Below are 27946 nucleotides of genomic sequence, written 5' to 3'. Positions count from 1 at the left end.
GGAAGGCACTAACTACTGATAGGCATAGTTAGCAAATGAAAGATTTTGATAGAGAACAAACAATGTATTTACCTCAATAGCCACAGACTGCACACAGCACAGCCAGTGATTTTCATATAGAGCGCTACGTGGCGTTACCAATATAAAAGCCTAAACAGCCTACTTACAGCAAAGGCAGGAAATATGCCGTTCGAGACCGCAACTGGAAAGCAAATTCTACTCAGTATCTTCCCTCCTTTTGGTTCGCCTAAAAACCAAACACACACAGTAGAGCTGTTGATAAAAATATCGATCTATCAGTACATCGATATGGTTTCCACAAATTATCTATACATATCGGCGACTCTTTCCCTCCAAATATGTCGATATATCAATATCAAAACGGCAATATCGAGTGTCGAAATTTTTATTTTATATCGTATTTTTTCAGTGTTCGGTAAATATTTGAAGTTGTTCTTTTGAAGTCGTAATAGAAAAAAATTATTTATTTCACTGTGTGAAGGAATGTTACTACTTGTTGAGCTTACGTCTCGTCCAATATTTCTCTTCGAATGCGTGTAGGAAGTATAGATGGCACAAAAGAAAAAATCGGATTGCACTTGGGGTGACAATGTGAATGGAATAGCAAATTCCCCATGTGAAGAAACAGCACAACAGTTGTATTAAAAAAATGCTTAACGCAAATAGTATGCTATTTCTTCATATCGGCATCCTTCAAAAAGAGTTGCTGAAAATTATGAAAAAAATCAGAGTGACAATAAGAATGGTCTTGACGGTGGGCAGAGACGGGTCTGGAGAAACTGCAACGTTTAGCTTTACCACGCAAGTGCTACTGCTACGTCGATGACGTTGGCAGAAACGAAAAAGCAGACCAGTCGACATGAAGTATTCCAGATAAATCCGATAGGTGACGAAACCGAACGACGGACACCAGCCTTTCACTGTGCCACTCGCATGAAGTTAATATTGTAAGCTATGTGGTTATCGCCAAGTGTGAACGTGCATAGATGTCCTTTCACCTCTTGCTCTACGGCGGATAAGCAGGCTGGCAGCTTGCTGATATACGAATATCTAACAATAAATCAGTACTTCTAAAACCGGCAGTATATTTACAATGTGCATACGAATATCTAATAATAAATCAGTACTTCTAAAACCGACAGTATATTTACAATGTGCAGCCGACATTTTTATAGACAGCTACGTCGAAATTCTTCCCTCGATATTTCGATTCGTTCTTGCAATATATCGAAAGCCGACGATGATAAATTGTTAAAGACCGATATATCGGATTCCAGTTGCTGTTGCTGTGGTGGTCTTCAGTCCTGAGACTGGTTTGATGCAGCTCTCCAAGCTACTCTATCCAGTGCAAGCTTCTTCATCTCCCAGTACCTACTGCAACCTCCATCCTTCTGAATCTGCTTAGTGTATTAATCTCTTGGTCTCCCTCTACGATTTTTACCCTCCACGCTGCCCTCAAATACTAAATTGGTGATCCCTTGATGCCTCAGAACATGTCCTACTAACCGATCCCTTCTTCTGGTCAAGTTATGCCACAAACTCCTCTTTTCCACAATTCCATTGAATACCTCATTAGTTATGTGATCTACCCATCTAATCCTCAGCATTATTCTGTGGCACCACATTTCGAAAGCTTCTATTCTCTTCTTGTCTAAACTATTTATCGTCCACGTTTCACTTCCATACATGGCTACACTCCATACAAATACTTTCAGAAAAGACTTCCTGACATTTAAATCTATACTCGATGTCAACAAATTTCTCTTCTTCAGAAACGCTTTCCTTGCCATTGCCACTCTACATTTTATATCCTCTCTACTTCGACCATCATCAGTTATTTTCCTGCCCAAATAGCAAAACTCCTTTACTACTTTAAGTGCCTCATTTCCTAATCTTTTTCCCTCAGCATCACCCGACTTAATTCGACTACATTCCATTATCGTCGTTTTGCTTTTGTTGATGTTCATCGGATTCCAGTTGTTTTTAAAAATGTCACTAGTCCCAATACACTGCCAGCTATATCCGTCGCGTACTGAAGTGCACTCTTGGCCGGCCTTTGTTCGTGACCGTGACGCCAGCAGCGCGCCCGCGCTATGATCCTTGACTCTTGCGGCCAGCCGCTACGCTGGCGGCAGAGGAGGAAAGCTTGACGCTGTCGGCCCGTTATCACGTGCAGCGTGACGCAGTTGCGATTACAGCAAAGCCGCAGATGGTGGAGCAGTGGGCAGGCGCCGTTGTTTACAAACACTGCCTGAGAGCACACCGCCGTCATCTCTCAGCGCAGATGCCGCTTCTTTCGTTCTACACATATTGTCTTGCAGGAAAGACGACAGACATAGATATGAGAGGACAGCGCAGATGCCTGATGCTGAAGGATCTTCATCTACATGCAAGGTCTGTTCAAAAAATACCGGAACATACGTAATTTCGCGCCAGTGGTCTGTTTGAGCGAAATGTATTTGGCATCACTGCACACGCCTGTGTTTAATGTCTTAACTGTCGGAAGTTTCATTGTTGAATGTCACTTATTGTTCAGTGCTGCAATGTGTATACCGTTGTGTCGCACAGCTACGAACTTTGAGATGATAGAGTTAGAGAAGCAACGTGACTGCATTAAATTTTTCTTGAAACTCGAAAAAATCTTTACATAGACAAATTAAATAATACAGGAAGCCTACGGTGATGAGTGCATAAGCCCTAATCGGTGTTGCGAATGGTTCACACGGTTTAACTCTTTCTTGGGCAAAATTATTGAGCAGATTTTTTTAATGAATGGAGACCAGATGGTATGTTTATCATACAGAATATAAAATTTGGTCCAACTGTGAAAGTGAAGGCACACAACAAGGTGGGAAGTATTCTTCCCACTGCCCTTTCCTCGGAGTTACATGACAAAAACAACTTTTTCAATATAAGTCATATTTATTTGATAAATTTACCTCTCTTGTTACAATGATTGTTCACAATTACTTGCCATGAAATTTTCTGAAACATGGGCCTATGCAAAGTGGTATTTGACAGTATGCGCAAATACAACGAGTGCCCTTTTCCGCAGCTTTGGTACTACAATGACGGCACGTCCAGTACGTTTCTCCTAAAATAGGTTGATGCTCCCCTACGGCCAAATGACGAAAATCTTCAGGTACTTTACCCATTTTGCAAAAAGACAGGTTTTTGTCCACGCCTTTTTTGGGATGAGAAGCCAGCGACCAATTGTGTGGCTAGATGGATCCTGTATGTGAGCTGATCATGCTGTCCACTTTCTCTTTTACTAATTTTCCACAGGATAAAACTGTTCACTGCAGCAACATCCACCAGGAAATAAAATATTCTGTGCCACCATTTTACAGAACGTCTGCCAATAGCATACCTTTCTCGTAATTGATCAAACGTATTCTGCCACAACTTCAGGACAGGAAATCTCTGTACTAGTACCAGCCTTGTTTTTCCTTTTCCCTGTGGCTGTTTCTCATGGGTCATGAATTGAGGGCAGGAAAGTGAGTGACATTTTACTGCAGAAATGGCTCCTTTTGTTTCAAACTGGAATTCTCCTCGTTCGAATTTTACGTGCTCCATGATTTTGGGTAAATCAAAAGTACTTACCTTATACTATAACTTTGAGGGAAAAAATCACAAAATCTCACGCAAACAGCACTGAAAGGCTCCTCTACAGAGCAACATTCAGCTATACAATGCCTCTGCCCGAAGGTACAGCAAAAACGGCGGGAACTTCCGATTGGAAAGTAGTACCCTATACTGTTCACTAGGTGGTAACACCGTACAGAGGTAGGAACTGTGAATCCCACGGGACTAGGAGCGAGTTCATTGTAGTGGGAAGCATGTTTCCCACGGCTCACGAAAGGGTTAAAAATGGGCGGATGGAAGTTCACCATGGCCCTCGTTCAGGACGCTGTACGACTCTATCGACGACGCTCATGTCAGGAACGTCAACGGATTTGTGTGCCAATGGAAGACTGACTGTAAGAGAGGTTACTGAAGAATATAACATTTTCGTTGGATCATGTCATGAAATCCCGACACAGCATCTTGGAGCGCTTCGTGAGTTCGTCCCACGGCTCATGAGTCAAGACCAGAGAGCTTACGGATCGCGCAAATGAGAATGAGCTGTTGCTTAAGAGAATTATAACCGGTGAGGAGACGAGCGTCTACGCTTATGATATTGAGACCATCGTTTCGTCTCCACAATAGGTCGGGAAAGGTTGGTTCAAATGGCTCTGAGCACTATGGGAGTCAACGTCTGAGGTCATCAGTCGCCTAGAACTTAGAACTACTTAAACCTAACTAACCTCTAAGGACACCACACACAGCCGTGCCCGAGACAGGACCGTAGCAGACGCACGGTTCCGGACGGAAGCACCCAGAACCGCTCGGTCACCACAGCCGGCCGGGGAAGGTTCCCCAAGACCAAAAAATCTCGTTAGGTGAAATGGCCTCCCCCCCATGAACCATGGACCTTGCCGTTGGTGGGGAGGCTTGCGTGCCGCAGCGATAGATAGCCGTATCGTAGGTACAACCACAACGGAGGGGTATCTGTTGAGAGGCCAGACAAACGTGTGGTTCCTGAAGAGGGGCAGCAGCCTTTTCAGTAGTTGCAAGGGCAACAGTCTGGATGATTGACTGATCTGGCCTTGTAACAATAACCAAAACGGCCTTGCTGTTTTGGTACTGCGAACGGCTGAAAGCAAGGGGAAACTACAGCCGTAATTTTTCCCGAGGACATGCAGCTTTACTGTATGATTAAATGATGATGGCGTCCTCTTGGGTAAAATATTCCGGAGGTAAAATAGTCCCCCATTCGGATCTCCGGGCGGGGACTACTCAGAAGGATGTCGTTATCAGGAGAAAGAAAACTGGCGTTCTACGGATCGCAGTTTGGAATGTCAGGTCCCTTAATCGGGCAGGTAGGTTAGAAAATTTAGAAAGGGAAATGGATAAGTTAAAGTTAGATGTAGTGGGAATTAGTGAAGTTCGGTGGCAGGAGGAACAAGACTTCTGGTCATGTGACTACAGGGTAATAAACACAAAATCAAATAGGGGCAATGCAGGAGAAGGTTTAGTAATGAATAGGAAAATAGGAATGCGGGTAAGTTACTACAAACAGCAAAATGAACGCATTATTGTGGCCAAATAGATACGAAGCCCACACCTACTACAGTAGTAGAAGTTTATATGCCAACTAGTTCTGCAGATGACGAAGAAATTGAAGAGATGCATGGTGAAATAAAAGAAATTATTCCGATAGTGTAGGACGATGAAAATTTAATAGTCATGGGTGACTGGAATTCGAGTGTAGGAAAAGGGAGAGAAGGAAACGTAGTAGGTAGATGTGGATTGGGGCTAAGAAATGAATGAGAAAGCCGCCTGGTAGAATTTTGCACAGAGCACAACTTAATCATAGCTAACACTTCGTTTAAGAATCATGAAAGAAGGTTGTATACATGGAAGAATCCTGGAGATACTAAAAGGTATCAGATAGATTATATAATGGTAAAACAGAGATTTAGGAACCAGGTTTAAAATTGTAAGACATTTTCAGGGGCAGATGTGGACTCTGACCACAATCTGTTGGTTAGGACCTGTAGATTAAAACTGAAGAAACTGCAAAAAGGTGGGAATTTAAGGAAATGGGACCTGGATAAACTGAAAGAACCAGAGTTGTACAGAGTTTCAGGCAGAACATAAGGGAACAATTGACAGGAATGGGGGAAAGAAATACAGTAGAAGAAGAATGGATAGCTTTGAGGGATGAAGTAGTGAAGGCAGCAGAGGATCAAGTAGGTAAATAAGACGAGGGCTAGTAGAAATCCTTGGGTAACAGAAGAAATATTGAATTTAATTGATGAAAGGAGAAAATATACAAATTCAATAAATGAAGCAGGCAAAAAGGAATACAAACATCTCAAAAATGAGATCGACAGGAAGTGCATAATGGCTAAGCATGGATGGCTGGAGGACAAAAATGGTTCAAATGGCTCTGAGCACTATGGGACTTAACATCAATGGTCATAAGTCCCCTAGAACTTAGAAATACTTAACCTAACTAACCTAAGGACATCACACAACACCCAGCCATCACGAGGCAGAGAAAATCCCTGCCCCCGCCGGGAATCGCACCCGCGAACCCGGGCGTGGGATGCGAGAACGCTACCGCACGACCACGAGATGCGGGCTGCTAGAGGACAAATGTAAGGATGTAGAGGCTTATCTCACTAGGGGTAAGATAGATACTGCCTACAGGAAATTAATGAAACCTTTGGAGATAGACAACCACTTGTATGAATATCAAGAGTTCAGATGGAAACCCAGTTCTAAGCAAAGAAGGGAAAGCAGGAAGGAGGAATGAGTATATAGAGGGTCTATACAAGGGTGATGTACTTGAGGACAATATTATGGAAATGGAAGAGGGTGTAGATGAAGATGAAATGGGAGATAAGATACTGCGTGAAGAGTTTGACAGAGCACTGAAAGACCTGAGTCGAAACAAGGCCCCCGGAGTAGACAACATTCCATTGGAACTACTGACGGCCTTGGGTGAGCCAGTCCTGACAAAACTCTACCATCTGGTGAGCAATATGTATAAGACAGGCGAAATACCCTAAGACTTCGAGAAGAATATAATAATTCCAAGCCTAAAGAAAGCAGGCGTTGACAAATGTGAAAATTACCGAACTATCAGTTTAATAAGTCACAGCTGCAAAATACTAACACGAATTCTTTACAGATGAATGGAAAAACTAGTAGAAGCCAACCTCGGAGAAGATCAGTTTGGATTCCGTAGAAATGTTGGAACAAATGAGGCAATACTGACCCTACGACTTATCTTAGAAGAAAGTTAAGGAAAGGCAAACCTACGTTTCTAGCATTTGTAGACTTAGAGAAAGCTTTTGACAATGTTGACTGGAAACTCTCTTTCAAAATCTAAAGGTGGCAGGGGTAAAATTCAGGAACCGAAGGGCTATTTACAATTTGTACAGAAACGAGATGGCAGTTATAAGAGTCGAGAGACATGAAATGGGAGCAGCGGTTGGGAAGGGAGTGAGACAGGGTTGTAGCCTCTCCCCAATGTTATTCAATCTGTATATTGAGCAAGCAGTAAAGGAAACAAAAGAAAAATTCGGAGTAGGTATTAAAATCCACTGAGAAGAAATAAAAACTTTGAGGTTCGCCGATGACATTGTAATTCTGTCAGAGACAGCAAAGGACTTGGAAGAGCAGTTGAATGGAATGGACAGTGTCTTGAAACGAGGATATAAGATGAACATCAACAACAGCAAAACGAGGATAATGGAATGTAGTCGAATTAAGTCGAGTGATTGTGAGGGAATTAGATTAGGAAATGATACACTTAAAGTAGTAAAGGACTTTTGCTATTTGGGGAGCTAAATAGCTGATGATGGTCGAAGTAGAGACGATATAAAAGTTAGAATGGCAATGGCAAGGAAACCGTTTCTGAAGAAGAGAAGTTTATTAACATCGAGTATAGATTTAAGTGTCAGGAAGTCTTTTCTGAAAGTATTTGTATGGAGTGTAGCCATGTATGGAAGTAAAACATGGACGTGAAATAGTTTGGACAAGAAGAGAATACAAGCTTTCGAAATGTGGTGCTACAGAAGAATGCTGAAGATTAGATGGGTAGATCACGTAACTAATGAGGAAGTATTGAATAGGATTGGGGTGCAGAGAAGTTTGTGGCACAACTTGACCAGAAGAAGGGTTCGGTTGGTAGGACACGTTCTGAGACATCAAGGGATCACCAATTTAGTATTCGAGATCAGCGTGGCGGGTAAAAATCGTAGAGGGAGACCAAGAGATGAATACACTAAACTGATTCAGAAGGATGTAGGTTGCAGTAGGTACTGGGAGATGAAGAAGCTTGCACAGTGTAGAGTAGCGTGGAGAGCTGCATCAAACCAGTCTCAGGACTGAAGAACACAACAACAACAACAGGTGAAATGTCAGACATGCTGATAGTTTTCTTTGGCTTTGAAGAATTATTTCATCAACAATTCGTGTCACATGGACGTGTCGCGACGCATCCGAGAAAATGTGAGATGGAAACGGCCTGAAATGTGGCGAGACAATTTATCGCTCTTGCATCACGGTTACGCGCCAACACATGCAACCCTGTTGGTGCATGCTTAATGCACAAAAAAGAAATTACTGTGCTGCCTCATCGTTCGTTCTCTCCAGACCTGGTCCCCCGCGGACTTCTTTTTATCTCCAAAGTTGAAAACCCCATTGAAAGGAGGAAGATTTCCAACCATAGTTTTGTTTATTATTGTTCTCGAATCAGAAACATACAAATTTACAGTAGCCATACACATGAATAAATATACGTAAATAAATAATAAATAAACATCATCTTGGTCCTTTTCAGGACCACAGTTGACCATCATATCGATGAATATAGAAGGTATATCATCACCAAAAGAAGAACTGCAACCATAGATGAGATAAAAGAAATTTCGCAGGCTGCGCTTCTCGCTATCCAGGAAGAGGCGTAGCATGACTGTTTCCGGAAATGGAAACGGCGTTGGGGTGCGCTATCTTAATTGTGAAGGACAGAATTTCGAAGGAGACCATGCAGAATAAGTAAAAGGCAGACGTAGAAAAATGTTGTGGACAAATTTCCGAAACTTTTTGACTTCGTACATAGTCAGCTAGCCACCTACGTACTTCGAAGGACTACAATAACCTGATTAAAATTACTTGGTAGTTGACGTATGTCACTTGCCGCTACAGTGCTTCCACATTGGCTGCCTGCCACCCCTCGATAATAGGCCACAGATAAGCACGGGGGTCACTTTAGAAATGCTGATAATGTGTAACGTGGAGCAAAGTTGGAAGCGACCGCAGCGAGAAACGACGGAAATGGAAGATGTTCTGCCGCCGGCTGATTTTAAGAGACCAACAACCGAACTGTGGCAGACAACAGATTTTGAAGCTCTGAATTCGAAGTCATGTTCTAACCACAACAATGAGTGAGGAAACGGCGATCAACAATCTGCGGCAGAACCGAAATCACGATCGCTTTGTCAAGGCTAACCTCTACAAGCAGACAGAAAAATTTCATAATTGTTTCCGTAGCCATCTTCTGCAATAAAATTTCAGTTTTAGTGGAAAAAGCAAAGTGTAATTTCACACTGGCATGGGTTCCTGAAACTACGCTCATGGGAGCTATCCTACATGGGATGCTGCGTTACCAATTGATGAGCACTCTTGCTTGGCACTTGGGTTTAGATGATAGACGACACAAGCAGATTCCAAACGAGAAAAATGATAGGAATGAAAATAAGAGCAAATAAAAAAGTCAATACGGTTATGAAAACAACGCAGCAAAATATCAAAAACAAAAAATACATTTAAGGCAAGTAACTGAATAAAAATGATAAAGTCTTCGGCTGCAGTTTCACGAGATGTGAAACCTTGACCTTCTACTGGTCAGGTTCATAGGCTAGTCACTACGCTACGGCATTACACTGGAGAAAAATAGTTCAAATGGCTCTGAGCACTATGCGACTTAACTTCTGAGGTCATCAGTCGCCTACAACGTAGAACTAATGGAACCTAACTCACCTAAGGACATCACACACATCCATGCCCGAGGCAGGATTCGAACCTGCGACCGTAGCGGTCGTTCAGCTCCAGACTGTAGCGCCTAGAACCGCACGGCCACTGCGGCCGGCACACTGGAGAAAGCTGTGGTATTTATGACTCTCGTTTCCCAGTCGCAACGATTAATTGACAGCCTTCAAAAATACGGTTTCATGCAATGTCAGTCGATCTCTATGATTGTAATACCTGTACAAATGGCGCTGAATGCGGAAAGACCCAGCAGTGTTTCGCTAGTGCTGCGTGTGAAACATGTGTATTTCATTAGCACCGCTGTGTGTGTGTGTGTGTGTGTGTGTGTGTGTGTGTGTGTGTGTGCGGTCGCGTATGTGCATGCACGCGCGCGCGTGTATTGTTTTTGGTGAGTTTGTCACGTTTGGTGAAAAATCGAAATAAAATGGCCAGTCGCAAGAACCCGGATCCAAGCACATCAAGAAAGGAATTGGAAGTGAAATAATTGTTGCGGTATTTTGGCAACGACGAAAGGTTCTGGCGTGACGCTGAGCTCTATGATTGGAGGAAACCAGCTACAACGCCTGAAGTGTAAATTATCAAGCAATTTTAATCGGACCATAGTAATTTCCTTCCGTGTTACACTCGCAAACAGAAACAGAGCAATAAGTGAGTGTCTATAACCTAACTAACGTAAGCACATCACACACAGCCATGCCCGAGGCAGGATTCGAACCTGTCACCGTAGCGGTCGAGCAGTTCCAGATTGAAGCGCCTAGAACCGCTCGGCCACAGTGGCCGGCTCTGTACGAATCCTAATTTCTGTTATCTTCGTAGTCGTTACGCGAAATGTATGTTGATGAAATTTGAAAAGTCCAGCAGTCAGCCGGGCTGGGTGGCCGAGCGGTCCTAGGTGCTACAGTCTGGAACCGCGCGACCGCTACGGTCGCAGGTTCGAATCCTGCCCCGGGCATGGAAGTGTGTGATGTCCTTAGGTTAGTTAGGTTTAAGTAGTTCTAAGTTCTAGGGGACTGATGATATCAGATTTTAAGTTCATAGTGTTCTGAGCCATTTTGTCCAGCAGTCAGCTTTAAATGCCAGTTCTTTAAATTTCCTCAGTAGCATTCCTCGAAAAGAGCCTCGTCTTCCCTCCAGGGATTCTCATTTCAGTTCACGAAGCATCTCCATAATAATCGCGTGTTGGTGAACCCTACCAGTAACAAATTTAGGAGCACGCCTCTGAATTGCTTCGATGTCTTCTTTTAATTCGACGTGGTGGGGATTCCAAACACTCGAGCAGTACTGTAGGAAGGGTCTCAGCAGTGTTCTGTTAAGCGGTCTGCTTTACAGAAATTCTCCCTACAAACCGAGGTCGACCATTCACCAACCCTACGACAGCCTTCCCATACTCCTTCCATTTCATATTGCTTTGCAACGTTATGACTGGATATTCAGTCGACATGATTGTGTCAAGCAGTACACCACTAAAGCAGTATTCGAAAATTACCTCATTACTTTCCTACAAATCTGCATTAACATACATTTATTTACTTTCTGAGCAAGCTGCCATTCGTCACACCAACTAGAAAATTTGTCTAAGTCATCTTGTATTTTCCTAGAGTCTTCCGATACACCACAGCAGCATCGGCAAACAGTAGCAGATCATTGCTCAAACTGTCTGTCTGGTCACTTACGTATACAGAGTCATCCTAAATACCTATTACAGGCTTCTAGGGCTTTTAGAGGGAACCTAGTACATGGAGGTTTGATAAGGAATCAGTTTGAAAATCGGATCACTTTCACATCGCCCGCTTCACGGTACACACACACACACACACACACACACACACACACAGCGGAGACAATGAGCTCTGACCTATATTCTGTAGAGGCACGTGGCATCGGCAGTGTTTCGAGAGTCCTCTTGTACATAACGAAGGACCTCGAGCGCCACAGCCATCCGAACGTACAAATTTCTCACAGCCGTTGTATGAGATGTAATAACGGCAACAGGGTTCTGACGACGGCATTCCTTCTCAGCTTCTGTGCGTATCGTGAAGTGGAGGACTTGAAAGTAATACAATATCCAAACTCATTATATATCAAAACTATATACTTCCGGACAGGGATCCCTTAACAAAACTGCATCTAATATTTCTCTCTATAACCCCTTGAAGCCTATAATAGGAAACATATGTCGATAAATGTCGATATATCAATGTCATTATCAAAAATATCGATAAGTAGAGGCATGTGCTTCCACCGGTATATCGATATGCAAAGGGGAATATCGAGTGCCGATATTATTATTTTATATTATATTTTTCGCAATTTTCGCTAAATATTGGGAACTGTTCTTTTGAAATTGTAGTAGAACATCATTTTACTTTCACTGAGTGAAGGAATCTAATTACTTTTTGAACATTCATCACGAACAGTCTTTCTCTTTGACTGTGTGAAGCAAGCATAGATGGCATAAAGAATATTTCAGATTGCAGTATGGGCTGGCGGTGTGAATGGAGTAACATACCCGATGTGAAGAAATAGCACACTAGTTCCGTTAACAAAACAATTTGTAATGCAAGCTAGTGTGCTGCTTCTTCACATCGGCATTCTCCAAAAACAGCTGCAGAAACTGATGAACAAAACTCTGGATGGCCAGATTGGTTTTTGCGGTGGGCAGAGACGTGTGAGTGGAAATGCTGACGTAATCGGCGCTCGGTTCTGAAAACTGCAATGCTTTCAACTTCAGCGCGATTTTTACACTGTTTGCTAGTTCGCTGGCGTTTGCTCGGAGAGTTGGACATTATCGGCCGTTGACCATGTTAAATAGTGACCTCGGCGCGTGACTTCGGCGCGTCAGCTCTCAGGTCATTTCTCTGGATCAAACCTGCTTTCGTGGTGAAAGTAACATTGAGGCGGCACTCAGCGGTTACCGTGACGTCATAGCTCTGGCCACGACCTGCCGCAGTCGCTGTGCCTTAGTGTCAGTGGACTTCGACCACGTCTTTGACAGAGTGAGGCATAACTTTCTAGAAAACGTACACCGACGGATGGCCTTTCTCCACAGGTTTATACACATGGTCTTGCGGCTCCTCCGAGATGCTGGTCAAAGGCCGTCATGCGGCCGGTCCGTGAAGGATGTCCGCAGTCGACGCTGCTTTTCGCCATCGCCCTTGAGCCACTGTTACACGGTTTGAAGGACCGGCTGACGGGGATAACAATAAGGGGGGCTTGCTTTCATCTTCCACGCCAACGCAGATGACGTGGTGTTCTTGGTTACGCGGAGGATGAAGTGGGAGAAGCACTGGCATGGATCAACCAATACGGGGTTTCTGCGAGCAACCGTGCGAACCTGACGAAATCTAGTGCTATGTCCGACGGTAGAGGTCTTCTAGCAGAGAGAGTGGCTCCATTGCTATAAGTGGACAAGCTGAAATGTTTGGGGGATCACCTTCATGCGTGATATACAGCACACGATGTCATTTATCTATGAACGCCTGCTTCAAGCTATCCTCACGAACCTTCGCAACCTCCTGAGAGCATTCGACATGTTACACAGGGTGGATTTTGTTAACATTCATCTAGTCTCGCGACTACCTCATGTAAGCATGTATCGAGTATCACCGATATCGATTATGATAACATAGCTATGGTCGCTTCTTTGTTTCTTCGCGCCAGAACGAGCGAGGGAGTCACGTGGTGGTTTTTCTAACCGTGTATGTGGTGTGAAGATGTTAAGGAATCAGCCTAAGAGAACAAGTAAATTTTGTGACTATAGAGGTGTTTGATGCTGTGCAATCATTCGCGTACCTCACGAGACGTAATCCGCCGTTCGCGAAGTCATAAACCACGAGAACAATCGCTAGAACATGATTAGATCCCCGCGAGCATCTCATCCGCGCCGGTAAATGAAACTTGGATTACCTATATTGCCACGAACGCCGCATCTGGATTGCAGTGAGGGATAATGTACTGTGGTGTAGTGTTACTGTATCAGTGTATCAACATATTTATTATTTTTTGAAGAGTGTAACAGTGCAGCCCTCTGTAGAGCAAGTGTTAAAAAATAGATCAATGGATTATACTAGGCTAAAACTTGAATTTTGGTAATTGCCGCTCCTCTGTTCCCCTTGATAGTTATTGTTTATTACAGCAATCCTCAAGCTGCTGTTACTAGACTGCAAGGGAAGGAGCGAATGACCATTGGATTTACGAAGTGAGTGGGTACAATTAGCAAACTCTGACGAAACTATAAGCCCCCCTCCCCCAATTCGGTTACACCCATTAGCACAGATTTTACCGATGCCAAAGGCAGACTGCAGGCGATGTTCGGCTACTTTGTAAGCGCGAGTCGTATCTTCAAAGTCCGCCACGACACGCTGACACTTCGTCCTGCCGAGCGGTCTGAGGCGCTGCAGTCATGGACTGTGCGGCTGGTCACGGCGGAGGCTAGAGTCCTGCCTCGGGCATGGGTGTGTGTGTTTGTGCTTAGGATAATTTAGGTTAGGCAGTATGCAAGCTTAGGGACTGATGATGGTTCAAATGGCTCTGAGCACTATGGGACTCAACTGCTGTGGTCATTAGTCCCCTAGAACTTAGAACTACTTAAAGCTAACTAACCTAAGGACATCACACTCATCCATGCCCGAGGCAGGATTCGAACCTGCGACCGTAGCAGTCGCACGGTTCCGGACTGCGCGCCTAGAACCGCGAGACCACCGCGGCCGGCAGGGACTGATGACCTTAGCAGTTAAGTCCCATTAGATTTCACACACATTTGAACACTACGTCCTCGGCGGCCTCGGCCTTGGCAACGTCCGAGCGAGGGCAGCTGTCATTTATGTAAGTACGACGGTTAAATCGTGGACCAGCCGCCGAACCGGATTATCGGAAAGCCTTATTGATGAACTGCCACCCCCCCCCCCCCCCCCCTGTCGAAAGGCACCCGTTGCAGTAGCCCATATTTCTTCCTATCTCTCACATTTCAGGACCTTTTTCATCAAATGTCCATGCCGACTCGCTTAGTATCAGAAACCCTACGGCACGTGTTGTTACCGCCTAACGATGTTGTGGAAAGCCGACATCCTACGATCGCATGGCCCTTGGTTTGGCTTTCTGCTCGCCTTGTCCTCCTCAACACGAGCGCTCGCGCGACCTGGTATCTGGTATCTGGTCGTTACTGGAAAATGCATGACACAATCTTCGTCTACATGCCGTAAAAATGACAGATTCGCCGCTGTGTCCTCGTTGTCACACACTTGATGTGGACGAACGTCGACTGATGTGTGCATCTTCTGCAGAGGTGTGGCAGCTGATCCACAAGGTGCTTGCCGTTCTTATACTTACGGCTCCCCATGACATTACACCGAAATCTATTCTGTTCCTCGATGAGACATATTTCCCACATACGAAGACTAACACTGTGATCTGGATAAAAGGCCTCTCGATCTCTTATTTGTTCTATAAAAGTGATAAGTCTCCCCCCATGAACCATGGACCTTGCCGTTGGTGGGGAGGTTTGCGTGCCTCAGCGATACAGATGGCCGTACCGTAGGTGGACCCACAACGGAGGGGTATCTGTTGAGAGGCCAGACAAACGTGTGGTTCCTGAAGAGGGGCAGCAGCCTTTTCAGTAGTTGCAGGGGCAACTGTCTGGATGACTGACTGATCTGGCCTTGTAACGCTACCCAAAAAGGCGTTGCTGTTGTGGTACTGCGAACGGCTGAAAGCAAATCTATTCATTTCCCGTTTTAAATTTTCTAACCTACCTGACCGATTAAGGGAGCTGACATTCCACGCTCCGATCCGTAAAATACCAGTTTTATTTCTCCTGATATCGACGTCCTGAGTAGACCCCGCCCGGAGATCCGAATGGGGGACTATTTTACCTCCGGAATATCTTACCCAAGAGGACGCCATCATAATTTAACCATACAGTAAAGCTGCTTGCACTCGGGAAAAATTACGGCTGTAGTTTCCTTTCAATTTCTGATGGCGGCTGGGGTAAAATACAGGGAGCGAAAGAGTATTTAGCCAGTTACAAGAGACGAGGGGCATGAAAGGGAAGCAGTGGTTGGGAAGGGAGTGAGACAGGGTTTTAGCCTCTCCCCGATGTTATTCAATCTGTATATTGAGCAAGCAGTGAAGGAAACAAAAGAAAAATTCGGAGTAGGTATTAAAATCCATGGAGAAGAAATAAAAATTTGAGGTTCGCTGATGACATTGTAATTCTGTCAGAGACAGCAAAGGACTTGGAAGAGCAGTTGAACGGAATGGATAGTGTCTTGAAAGGAGGATATAAGATGAACATCAAAAAAAGCAAAACGACGATAATGGAATGTAGTCGAATTAAGAGAGGTGATGCTGAGGGAATTAGATTAGGAAATGAGACACTTAAACTAGTAAAGGAGTTTTGCTATTTGGGAAGCAAAATAACTGATGATGGTCGAAGTAGAGAAGATATAAAATGCAGACTGGCAATGGCAAGGAAAGCGTATCTGAAGAAGAGAAATTTGTTAACATCGAGTATAGATTTAAGTGTTAGGAAGTCGTTTCTGAAAGTATTTGTATGGACTGTAACCATGTATGGAAGTGAAACATGAACAATAGTTTGGACAGGAAGAGAATAGAAGCTTTTGAAATGAGGTGCTACAGAAGAATGTTGAAAATTGGGTGGGTAGATTACGTAGCTAATAAGGAGGTATTGAATAGGATTGGGGAGAAGAGAAGTTTGTGATACAACTTTACTAGAAGAAGGGATCGGTTGGTAGGACATGTTCTGAGGCATCAAGGGATCACAAATTTAGCATTGGAGGGCAGCGTGGAGGGTAAAAATCGTAGAGGAAGACCAAGAGATGAGTACACTAAGCAGATTCAGAAGGATGTAGGTTGCAGTAGGTACTGGGAGATGAAGGAGCTTGCACAGGATAGATTAGCATGGAGAGCTGCATCAAACCGGTCTCATGACTGAATACCACAACAACAACACACAACAACAACAAAGGTGATAAGAGTGTTCTCGATTTTTAGACGTTCTTGTAAGATCGCTTTACTTTTCTCGTGCACCATCCGCGATACCGTCAGTACTATGCCAACTTTTTAGGCAGTGCCTTCTTCGATTCCCCTGCAGCTGGGATGTCACACGTATGAGAAGATGATTACAGTGAGATGGTGTAATACCAGGACTCGGTCCAGGGTACGGGCAAACTGCAATATTCTTCGTGAAGTGGGCCTACATGGCTGACTGCCTTGGGATACAGTGTGCGTCTACCCACAAGCGGGACGTGGATACCATTTCGTTTGTTCTGCCAGGAGGGCGTTTTCTTTAATTTCTTTAATTCCTTTTATGTTTTGTTTGTTACTGATGGTATTTACACATTATTTTTCGCCTGGACGGCGTCCTATGTGACACAACAAATATAAAAAAAATAAAAATTAAAAAAATCTCGGTACGGCATAGTGTTTTAATCTGCCAGGAAGTTTCTAACCTGCCTATTAATCACAGAATTAATAACTATTCATTACAAACATCGATAGTAGCCATGAACATTAAATTTACAAAACAAAATTTTAAAATTAACTGTTTCTTTGACGCTATTCTTATATTAACATGACAAAATATTGGCTTCAGGTAAAAGCAGATTCAGTTTATTGCAGGTATTATTATATGTACAAGGGTCTGGGCAACACCTGCGTAATGAACTATTCATACGTTGTTAGAAGAGGTTCTGTTCTCTTTTTCTTGTATTAAGAACACAGTTGTTTACTCAGCGCGGTGGCACAGTGGTGGAAATGGAAATGAGCGTTTGGCGTCATTGGCCGGGAGGCCCCTTAAAGGGCAGGTCCGCCCACCTTGCTGCAGGTCTTATTACATTCGACGCCACATTGGGCGACGTGCGCGCCGGATGGAGATGAAATGATGATGAATACAACACAACGTCCAGTCCCTGAGAGAAGAAAATCCCCGACCGAGCCGGTAATCGATCCCGGGCCCCTTAGGATGGCAGTCCGTCACGCTGACCTTTCAGCTGTCGGGGCGGACTGTGGATAGCACACTGGACTCACACCTGGGAGGACGACGGTTCATTCCCGCGTCCAGCTGTCCTGATGTAAGGTTTCCTTGATTTTCCTCAGTCGCTTCAGGCAAACGTCGGGGTTTGAAAGGACGCGAACGACTTACTTCCCAATCCTTCCCTAATCCGAAGGGCCGATGACCTAGCTGTTTGGTCCCCTCCCCCAAATCAACCAACCAACCGTAGTCGTTTATGTACATTATTGGCTTTTCAAAACACCTTAGGCATAGGAGTCGTATTGTAAGTAGGCTGATTAGGTTTTTATGTTGGTAACGCGACGTAGCACTCTGTATGAAAATCACTGACTGTGCTGTGTGCAGTCTGTGGCTGGTTTGCAATGTTGGAATTTTTGCTATTGTAGTGTTAGGCAGTTGGATGTGAACAGCGCGTAGCGCTGCGCAGTTGGATGTGAGTCGCCAGCAGTGGTGGATGTGTGGAGAGAGATGGCAGAATTTTGACAGCGGACGATATGGACTTGTCTCCATCAGAAAGAGTAAATTTGTAATACTGTATATATGATGACTTGGATATTATTCAGGTAAATACATTGTTTGTTCTCCATCAAAATTTTTCATTTGCTAACTATGCCTGTTCTTGTTGTTGTTGTTATATTCAGTCCTGAGACTGGTTTGGTGCAGCTCTCCATGCTACCCTATCCGTTGCAAGTCCCTTCATCTCCCAGTACCTACTGCAACTTACTTACTTCTGAATCTGCTTAGTGTATTTATATCTTGGTCTCCCTCTACAATTTTACCCTCCATGTTTCACTTCCATACATGGCTACACTCCATACCAATACTTTCAGAAACGACTGCCTGACACTTAAATCTAAACTCGATGTTAAAAAATTTCTCTTCTTCAGAAACGCTTTCCTTCCCATTGCCAGTCTACATTTTATATCCTCTTTACTTCGACCATCATCAGTTATTTTGCTACCCAAATAGCAAAACTCCTTTACTAGTTTAAGTGTCTCATTTCCTAATCTAATTCCCTCAGAATCACCCGACTTAATTTGACTACATTCCATTATCCTCGTTTTGCTTTTGTTGATGTTCATTTTATATCCTCCTTTCAAGACACTATCCATTCCGTTCAACTGCTCTTCCAAGACCTTTGCTGTCTCTGACAGAATTACAATGTCATCAGCGAACCTCAAAGTTTTTATTTCTTCTCCCTGAATTTTAATACCTACTCCGAATTTTTCTTTTGTTTCCTTCACTGCTTGCTCAATATACAGATTGAATAACATCGGGGAGAGGCTAAAACCCTGTCTCACTCCCTTCCCAACCACTGCTTCCCTTTCATGCCCCTCAACTCTTATAACTGCCATTTGGTTTCTATACAAATTGTAAATAGCCTTTCGCTCCCTGCATTTTACCCCTGCCACCTTCAGAATTCGAAAGACAGTATTCCAGTCAACATTGTCAAAAGTTTTCTTTAAGTCTACAAATGCTAGAAACGTAGGTTTGCCTTTCCTTAATCTATCGTCTAAGATACGTCGTAGGGTGAGTATTGCCTCACGTGTTCCAATATTTCTACGGAAACCAAACTGATCTTTCCCGAGGTCGGCTTCTACTAGTTTTTCCATTCGTCTGTAAAGAATTCGCGTTAGACTTTAGAGGTTTACCAGCACAGTAATTCATACAATTTCCAAAGGGAACCTTTCAGTATTTACGTAACTTCAAAGCAGAAGAACTATTTTTTGATACTTTACTGGTTGCTCGTGCTTTTAAGAAGTAAGGGGGGGGGGGGGCGGGGAGGATGCAGGGTATGATTAGTTGGAGGCAGTAAATCGTGGAAGTTCTGCAGGAGGATAATTATTCCGATCATTGAGAACGTATTGTAGTGCTAGCTATGTCCAGAAACGTCAAGTTTTATGCCTTTATTAGCAAGATGAAGTGCCGGCTGGTATAATTAAAGTGCAGTTACTCACAGAGGTCCAGTGTGGGCTGTAGTTACCGTATAGCAGTGAAACTTGATAAATATTATGATATGTTAATGCAGACCCCATTCACTCTGCAAAAAAAATAGTTATAATTTTCGCCGCCAGATGCAGTCCTAGTGCTGTGAATGCCAAGGAAGATTTTCAAAAGTGTTTCCATATGTTATGGACTAGGAACGAGACGGGAGCATAAAACGTTAAACAAATGAAGAAGGGATTATGTTGATTTTATTATTAACTGCCTCTTACGCAATTTCTTCAATATGAGCATCGGAGACTTCGACAAGTTGCTGCATCCGTAAAACTACGTGTTTTATAGTTATTCGCTGTAGTTCCGGTGGAACTTGAGCATCGTGTTTCTGTATTGTGGCCTGCAGACCAGGTAGAGACCGAACGTGTCCCTCGTAAACGCGTTGTTTTAGATAACCCAAAAGACAAAAGTCACATGGTTTCAGATCAGGTTGCATTATTCAGATCTTTCACTATGCGGGCGACATGAGGCGTGCCACACCTTGCGTGAAAACAGTGGTTGCCACATAATCGTGCTCTTCCAAATCAGGGAAAACATGCTGTTCAAAGAGGTCTCGGTGACGTGCAGCAGTAACGGCACACCTGACATGCCCTGTGTGTGTGTGTGTGTGTGTGTGTGTGTGTGTGTGTGTGTGTTCACTTCAAAGAAGAACGGATCGAGAATAAAGGTACTCTGAATACACATCACACATGTATGACGAGTGCAATGGCTCTTGGTGAAAAACACGCAATTAACGATACCCAAATTCCACAGTTCTACGTATTTGCTGCTTCCAGTAGAGTAAAAATGTGCCTCCTCACCCCACAAAACATTTCCGAGCCATATGTCATCAACTTCGACGAGAGTCATTAACAGAAGAGCAAATTCATTAAGTTCGTGCGGATCACGAGGTTTCACTTACTGCACCGTCTGGATTTTGTACGGGTATACACCACAAAACTTTCCTTACTGTTGACCATGTGATGGACAACACCGCTCGAGTGCCTACATTACCCGGGGCACGTGCTACATGGTCAGTTACGAGTACAGAAGCAGAAACCACTTTGAGATAGTGTGGTCAGAGGTCATGAATGGCAACCGGAATAAAATAATACTTGGATTCTTTTATGGACCTCCCGGCTTACATGATACAATTGCAGACAGATTGAAAGAAAACTTGAGTTTAATTCCAAACACGTATCCGACTCATAAAACTATAGTTGTTTGTGACTTTCATTTACCCTCGATATATTGGCTAAAATACATGTTTACATCCGGAGATACACATAAAACGCCATCCGAAATAATGCTAAACGCATTCAGTGAAAATTTCGAGCAGTTAGTTCACGCCCACACAAGCAGTAAACGGTTGTGAAAACAAGCTTGACCGACAGGTTGCTAAGAAGCAACACATAATCCTGAGCTAATAACAAGCATCAAAACGGATACAGGAGTTAGTGAACACAGGGTTGTCGTAGCGAGACTGAATACTGAAATTCCCAAATCCTCCAAAACTAAACGAAAAATATGTCTATTCAAAAAAGCAGATAAAAGTTCACTTGACGCCTTCCTGAGAGACGATCTCCACTCCTTCCAACATGACAATGTAAGTGTAGACCAGGCATGACTTGAATTCGGAGAATTTTATCGACAGCAATTTAGAGATTTATACTAAATAAATTAACAAACGACAGAGCTAATCTTCATTGGTACGCAAAACGGATCAGAAACAACGAGAAAAGCGTGTTAAATTTAAACGAAATCGAAACCTCCAATATTAGTGATCTGTTACAGAAGCTCGAAATTTAGCGCGGATTTCAATGCGAGATACTTATAATACGGGGGTGTTCAAAAAGTCTCTCCGCAGTGCCGTATGATTGTTAACCACGCGTGCCGCATGCCGCAGTGAATATACCGAAATGAAACTCAGTGAAATGCAAGTTATTAATTTATTGAATATTCATTTTTACTGAGATAAACGAAACCGTGGTATGTTGGAGAGTCCACTTGAAGGGAAGGAACCCAGGCAGGCGAACAATCACACGGCACACGCGGCTAACAATCGTACGGTACTGCGCAGAGACTTTTGAACACTTTGTCTCGAAGTCTGGGCAGAAAAACCAAAGAGATTCTGGTCGTATATAACGTACGCTAGCGCCAAGACAAAATCAGTACCTTCTCTGCGTAAAATATAAACGGAAATACTACCGACGACAGTGCTTCCAGAGCAGAGTTATTAAAATAGCCTTCCGAAGTCCTTCCGCCAAGGAAGGCGAAGTAAATATTCTACTATTAGAATCAAAATCAGCTGCCAACATGAGTAAGTTAGAAGTAGATATACTCGGAGTAGGGAAGCAGCTTAAATCACTTAATAAAAGCAAGTCTTCCGGTCCAGACTGTATACCAATTTAGAGTAAACTAATGCAACGGCTCCATACTTTACAATCATACACTACCACTCGCTCGACGAAGGATCCGTACCCAAAAGCTGGAAAGTTGCACAGTGCATACCAATATTCGAAAAAAAGTAGTAGAAGTAATCCACAAATTTACACACCCATATAATGTCGATATGCAGCAAGATTTTGGAACATATAGTGTGTTCGAACATTGTGTATTACCTAGAAGAGCACTGTCTATTGAGACACAGTGAACATGGATTCAGAAAACATCGTTTTTGTGAAACGTGCTACACTACTGGCCATTAAAATTGCTACACCAAGAAGAAATTCAGTTGATAAACGGTTATTCATTGGATAAATATATTATACTAGAACTGACAGGTGACTACATTTTGACGCAATTTGGGTGCATAGATCCTGAGAAATCAGTACCCAGAACCATCACCTCTGGCCGTAATAACGGCCTTGATACGCCTGGATATTGAGTGAAACAGAGCTTGAGTAGCGTGTACAGGTACAGCTGCCCAAGCAGCTTCAACACGATACCACAGTTCATCAAGAGCAGTGACTGGCGTATTGTGACGAGCCAGTTGCTCGGCCACCACTGACCAGACGTTTCCAATTGGTGAGAGATCTGGACAATGTGCTGGCCAGGGCAGCAGTCGAACATTTTCTGTATCCAGAAAGGTCCTGTCTGTGATGCAGCGTCAAGGGTAACCGCAACTAGGGTCTCCGAGCTGATAGTCTATACTGCTACAAACGTCGTCGAACTGTTCGTGCAGATGGTTGTTGTCTTGCAAACGTCCCCATCTGTTGATCAATGATCGAGACGTGGCTGCACGATCCGTTACAGACATGCGGATAAGATGCTTGTCATCTCAACTGCTAGTGATACGTGGCCGTTGGGATCCAGCACGGCGTTCCGTATTACCCTCCTGAACCCACCTAATCCATATTCTGCTAACAGTTATTGGATCTCGGCCAACGCGAGCAACAACGTCGCGATACAATAAACAGCAATCGCTACAGGCTACAATCCTACCTTTATCAAAGTCGGAAACGTGATGGCACGCATTTCTCCTCCTTACACGAGGCAACACAACAACGTTTCACCAGGCAACGCCGGTCAACTGCTGTTTGTATATGAGAAACGGGTTGGAAACTTCCCTCATGTCAGTACGTTGTGGGTGTCGCCACCGGCATCAACTTTGTGTAAATGCTCTGAAAAGCTGATTATTTGCATATCACAGCATCTTCTTCCTGTCGGTTAAATTTCACGTCTGTAGCACGTCATCTTCGTGGTGTAGCAATTTTAATGGTCAGTAGTGTAGCTCTTTACTCGCACGAAAAGTTGAGTGCCATTGACAAGGGATTTCAAACTGATTTCATATTTCCAGAACGCTTTTGACACTGTACCACACAAGCGCCTTGTAGTGAAATTGCGTGCTTATGGAATATCGTCTCAGTTATGACTGGGTTCTTGGTTTCCTGTCAGAGGGATCACAGTAATTGACACAAAGTCATCGAGTAAAACACAAGTGATTTCTGGCGTTCCCCAAGGTAGTGTTATAAGCTCTCTGCTGTTTCTTATCTATATAAACGATTTAGGAGATAATATGAGCAGCCGTATTAGGTTATTTGTAGATGATGCTGTCGTTTTTCGTTTAGTAAAGTCATCAGGAAATCAAAACAAACTGTGAAACGGTTAAGAAAAGATATCTGCATGGTGCGAAAATTGGCAAATGAATGTAAAGTGTGAGGTCATCCAAATGAGCGCTGAAAGAGACGCGTTAAATTGCGGCAACACAATAGATCAGTCAAATGTAAATTCAACTAAATACGATTACGAACAACTTCAGTTGTACAGAAAATGTTGTGGGGAGGGCAACCCTAAGACTGCGTTTTATTGGCAGAACAACTAAATACCTATCTCAAACATATGGATTTATTGGTTCAAATGGCTCTAAGCACTATGGGACTTAACATCTGAGGTCATCAGCCGCCTAGACGTACAACTACTTAAACCTAACTAACCTAAGGGCATCACACACATTCATGCCCGAGGCAGGATTCGAACCTGCGACCATAGCTGTCGGTCGGCTCCAGAATGAAGCGCCAAGAACCGCTATTTTTTTTTTTAAATCATTCCGTGCGACTGCTACGGTCGCAGGTTCGAATCCTGCCTCGGGCATGGATGTGTGTGATGTCCTTAGGTTAGTTAGGTTTAAGTAGTTCTAAGTTCTAGGGGACTAATGACCACAGCAGTTGAGTCCCATAGTGCTCAGAGCCATTTGAACCATTTTTAAATCATTTTGTTCGGTATTGTTCGTAGCGTTTGGTCTGGGCGAACGTCACAAGACATCCTTTCAAGTTTGTCGTTGATTCCTTCACAGAGGGCGAGCAGCCCTCTGACCGAACACGCTGAGCAACCGTGCCGGCAAGAACCGCTCGGTCACATCGGCCGGCTATGGATTTATTCTTAACAAACAGGTACAGCCTAGAAACAAAAATTGTTTGGATAGTTTGAGACCCCTCCTTGCTCTAACGTAATACAGTCTGGCTGACTAGAAGGTAGTTTTCTTGTCTGTTGATGCTGTCTTGTTGGGGTTTTACGTATTTTTGATGTTTGTTGTTAGCGGTTTTCGATGTGTATATGTGGTTTAAATGATTGTTATGTTTTTTTATTCACGATGACTATTGGTTTTGATTTACTACAACATTTTGTTCGTTTTCGCTAGTACGTACCCTAGTCTAATTTGCAATTTCTGCAGCTTGGAGAACGCTAAATTTGCTATTAACCTTGGGTTAGTAGAGGCGTCACTTTTGCCGTCGCGGGATACTTCACGAACTGGTCAAATGGTGACGCAACGTTTGAATAATTGTTCACCTCTCGTTGGGGAATAGTCAACCACAAGTGCCCTCTCCCGGTGAAACTGCCTGCCCTAGGACCTCCACACCCTCTTCAAGCTGGTTCACTGGCTGAGTACTAACAATATGCCGTGTTCGCGTCGACCTTCTCTTCATAATTATACTGTACAGATGGAGATGATATTTTAATTTTAACTACCGACGACGGCTTTGGCACGATCGTTTTATGCATATCCACTGCAGGATGTGATTTTAGTGAGTGACTAAAAGTTTTTGTGCTTGTAACACTTCGGTAATTTTTACGTTTACTTAAAGCTATAAGTGTTTTTTTTATCTCGGTTATGGTGCTACGGTTTTTTTTTTTTTTTTTTTTTTTTTTTTTTTTTTTTTTTGCTGATGGAGGTGTATTTTTTGCTGCTGCTGAAGGTATATTGAGATATACCGAAACCGTGGTCAAGGATTTCAATATATCTTTATCCTCCAACTGTTTGGCTATTGTTATTTACCGTGAAGGTTTTGAAGAGTTGCTGCTTCAACCATGTTTAAAACTGTGAAATACCTAATAATTATAATTACCAACAACTTAAACTGGAAAGCACACATAGAAAATGCATGGCGAGGGCAAGCCAAAGACTGCGTTTTATTGCCAGAACACATTGTAAAGGTAACACATCTACTAAAGAGACTGCGTACACTATGCTTGTCCGACCTTTTTGGAGTACTGCTGTGCGGTGTGGGATCCTTAACAGGTAGGATTAACGGAGTACATTGAGAAAGCTCACAGACGAGCAGTTCGTTTTGTATTGTCGCAGAATATGAGAGAGAGAGAGAGAGAGAGAGAGAGAGTCACTGACATGATCAGGATTTGGCGTGTATATCATTAAAACAAAGACGTTTTTTTCATTGCGCCGAAATCTTCTCACGTAATTTCAATCACCAACGTTCTGCTCCAAATACGGAAATATTTTGTTGACGCCGACCTACATGGGGAGAAGCGATCATCATAATAAAGTAAGGGAAATGAGAGCTCGCGCGGAAGGATACAGGCGTTAGTTTCTTCTGCGCGCTCTTGGAGATTGGGTTAATAGAGAATTACTGTGAAGTTGGTTCGATGAACCCTCTGTCAGGGACTTTAGTGTGATTTGTGGAGTATCTATGGAGATGTAGATGAATAACTTCCAACGGGATAGAGCGCCCACATCTTTCAGATGCCACACCACCCTCAGCCACCGCGTTTTCGAATTTCATTAACATCTTCCTTAACCTTTTCAGTGGCTTTGGGCCTCTCTTCAGACCTTTCGTTCGCCGATAATCTCTCAGTGGAACACTGTAGTTGCTGCCGTTCACATAAAACACTTTCACTATCAGCTCTCTGTCCGAGGTCTCGATAGCTACACTTTTCACTCAAGTTACGGCTTGTGAAACAATAGTTTGGATATCATACAAATAGCAAACAGCGCCAGATTTGCGCTTGGAGGCCACAACTGGAACTAACTTTTCGAGCGTAAATTGGTTACGCATTAACACATTAACGTATCTATCAAGTTTTGCTGCCATACTGTAATTACAATCCACACTAGACTTACACTAGAAGCTGCACTTTAATTATAGTCATGCGTTACCTGCAGGTTCTGATCCACACTGTAATGAAAATGGCTGTGTAAAGAAGGATGTGTAGTAAATCCGGATTTCTTCAGTTTGTTAAAACGAAGTGCATTCGTGTGCTTTTTGAATCTTGTTGTGCGGGTTCTACCAGTCTGTGGGCTATAAAACTTAGACACGAGTCAAAAATGAAATAGCGATGACCGGTTATTGGTATTGTTGCATAATGTTTTGGGCACTGTGGGTAGTTTTGTTTTGTATTTTATTAATTCTAAAAAACTTATTCTTATGTCGTATGCCTGAAAGAGATTGGCAAGGTAGGCTCACAAATGTAGTTCTCTTGTTTGTAGTAGTTGTTTAGCAATTGCTGTATGAAGTAGTTTATCTACTACAGCAGGACTGTACCCATTACTGCAGGAAATGTATTTCTGTTGTATTCATTGGAATATAAATCATATGATTAACCATAGTTCCAAAGAACGTCTTTTTACTTTGGTCTGGATAACAATAAGGTTAATGAATGGTAATGTTCGTAGATTTTCGCCTTCTAACACTTTGAAAATGAAACTTCCCCTTTGAATGTAAAGAAAGACTGTGCTGGTAAACTACGTTATCTAACAATAACTATATCCTTCATGAATCACTTACCTCACAAAAATCTTCGTTACTCGAGCTACTGTAATACAGCGGGCGCCAATACTGCCAGCTAAATAAAAGATTCTAGCTGCTGTAGGCACTAACTGCTGATAGGCATATAGTTTGCAAATGAAAGATTTTGATAGAGAACAGTGTATTTACCTCAATAGTGTTCAAAAGTCATTATATATATATTCTTAGCATCTGTTTTGACAAATTTGCTTTTTCTGACGTATACACGTCCAGATCGTCAGCTCAGATTAACATACCAAAACTCTGGTATCTCTCTCCTCACATTCACCATTGCTGGCGACTCACCTCCAACTGCCCAACGCTACGTGCTGTTCACGTCCAACTGCCCAACACTACACTGGCTAATAATCCAACAATGAGTCCAACCAGCCACAGACTGCACACAGCACAGTCAGCGATTTTAATACCGAGCGCTACATGGCGTCACCAACCTAATTTATGCTTTTCATATTTATTTACTTTCTGCAACATGAATTGGCAATTGGAAGATGTCTTGCAGGCCTGTTAAGAATACTGCAGAGGGCTTATTTCCTAACAGTATTTCTACAACTACCATTTCTCGCTGTTGCACCATCTTCTGTGACCCGCGCAAGTGTGCCTGAGGGCGCAGATTCTCTAGTCTGTAAGTCTATTCCAACCACTTCTCTTGCAGCTTAATGAGAGGGCTTCACTACTACATTTGGCTCTATGGGAACACTTGCTGCTAATCTTTTATCGTATTTGAGTGTTCACGAACTCGTGACAATTCCTGCCTGTCACACTCCTGTCAAAT

This window comes from Schistocerca gregaria, chromosome 6 (genome assembly GCF_023897955.1).
Source record: "Schistocerca gregaria isolate iqSchGreg1 chromosome 6, iqSchGreg1.2, whole genome shotgun sequence".
NCBI classification, from domain to species: domain Eukaryota; kingdom Metazoa; phylum Arthropoda; class Insecta; order Orthoptera; family Acrididae; genus Schistocerca; species Schistocerca gregaria.
The sequence above is the reverse complement of the archived record's forward strand: the minus strand, read 5'-3'. Positions refer to the sequence as shown.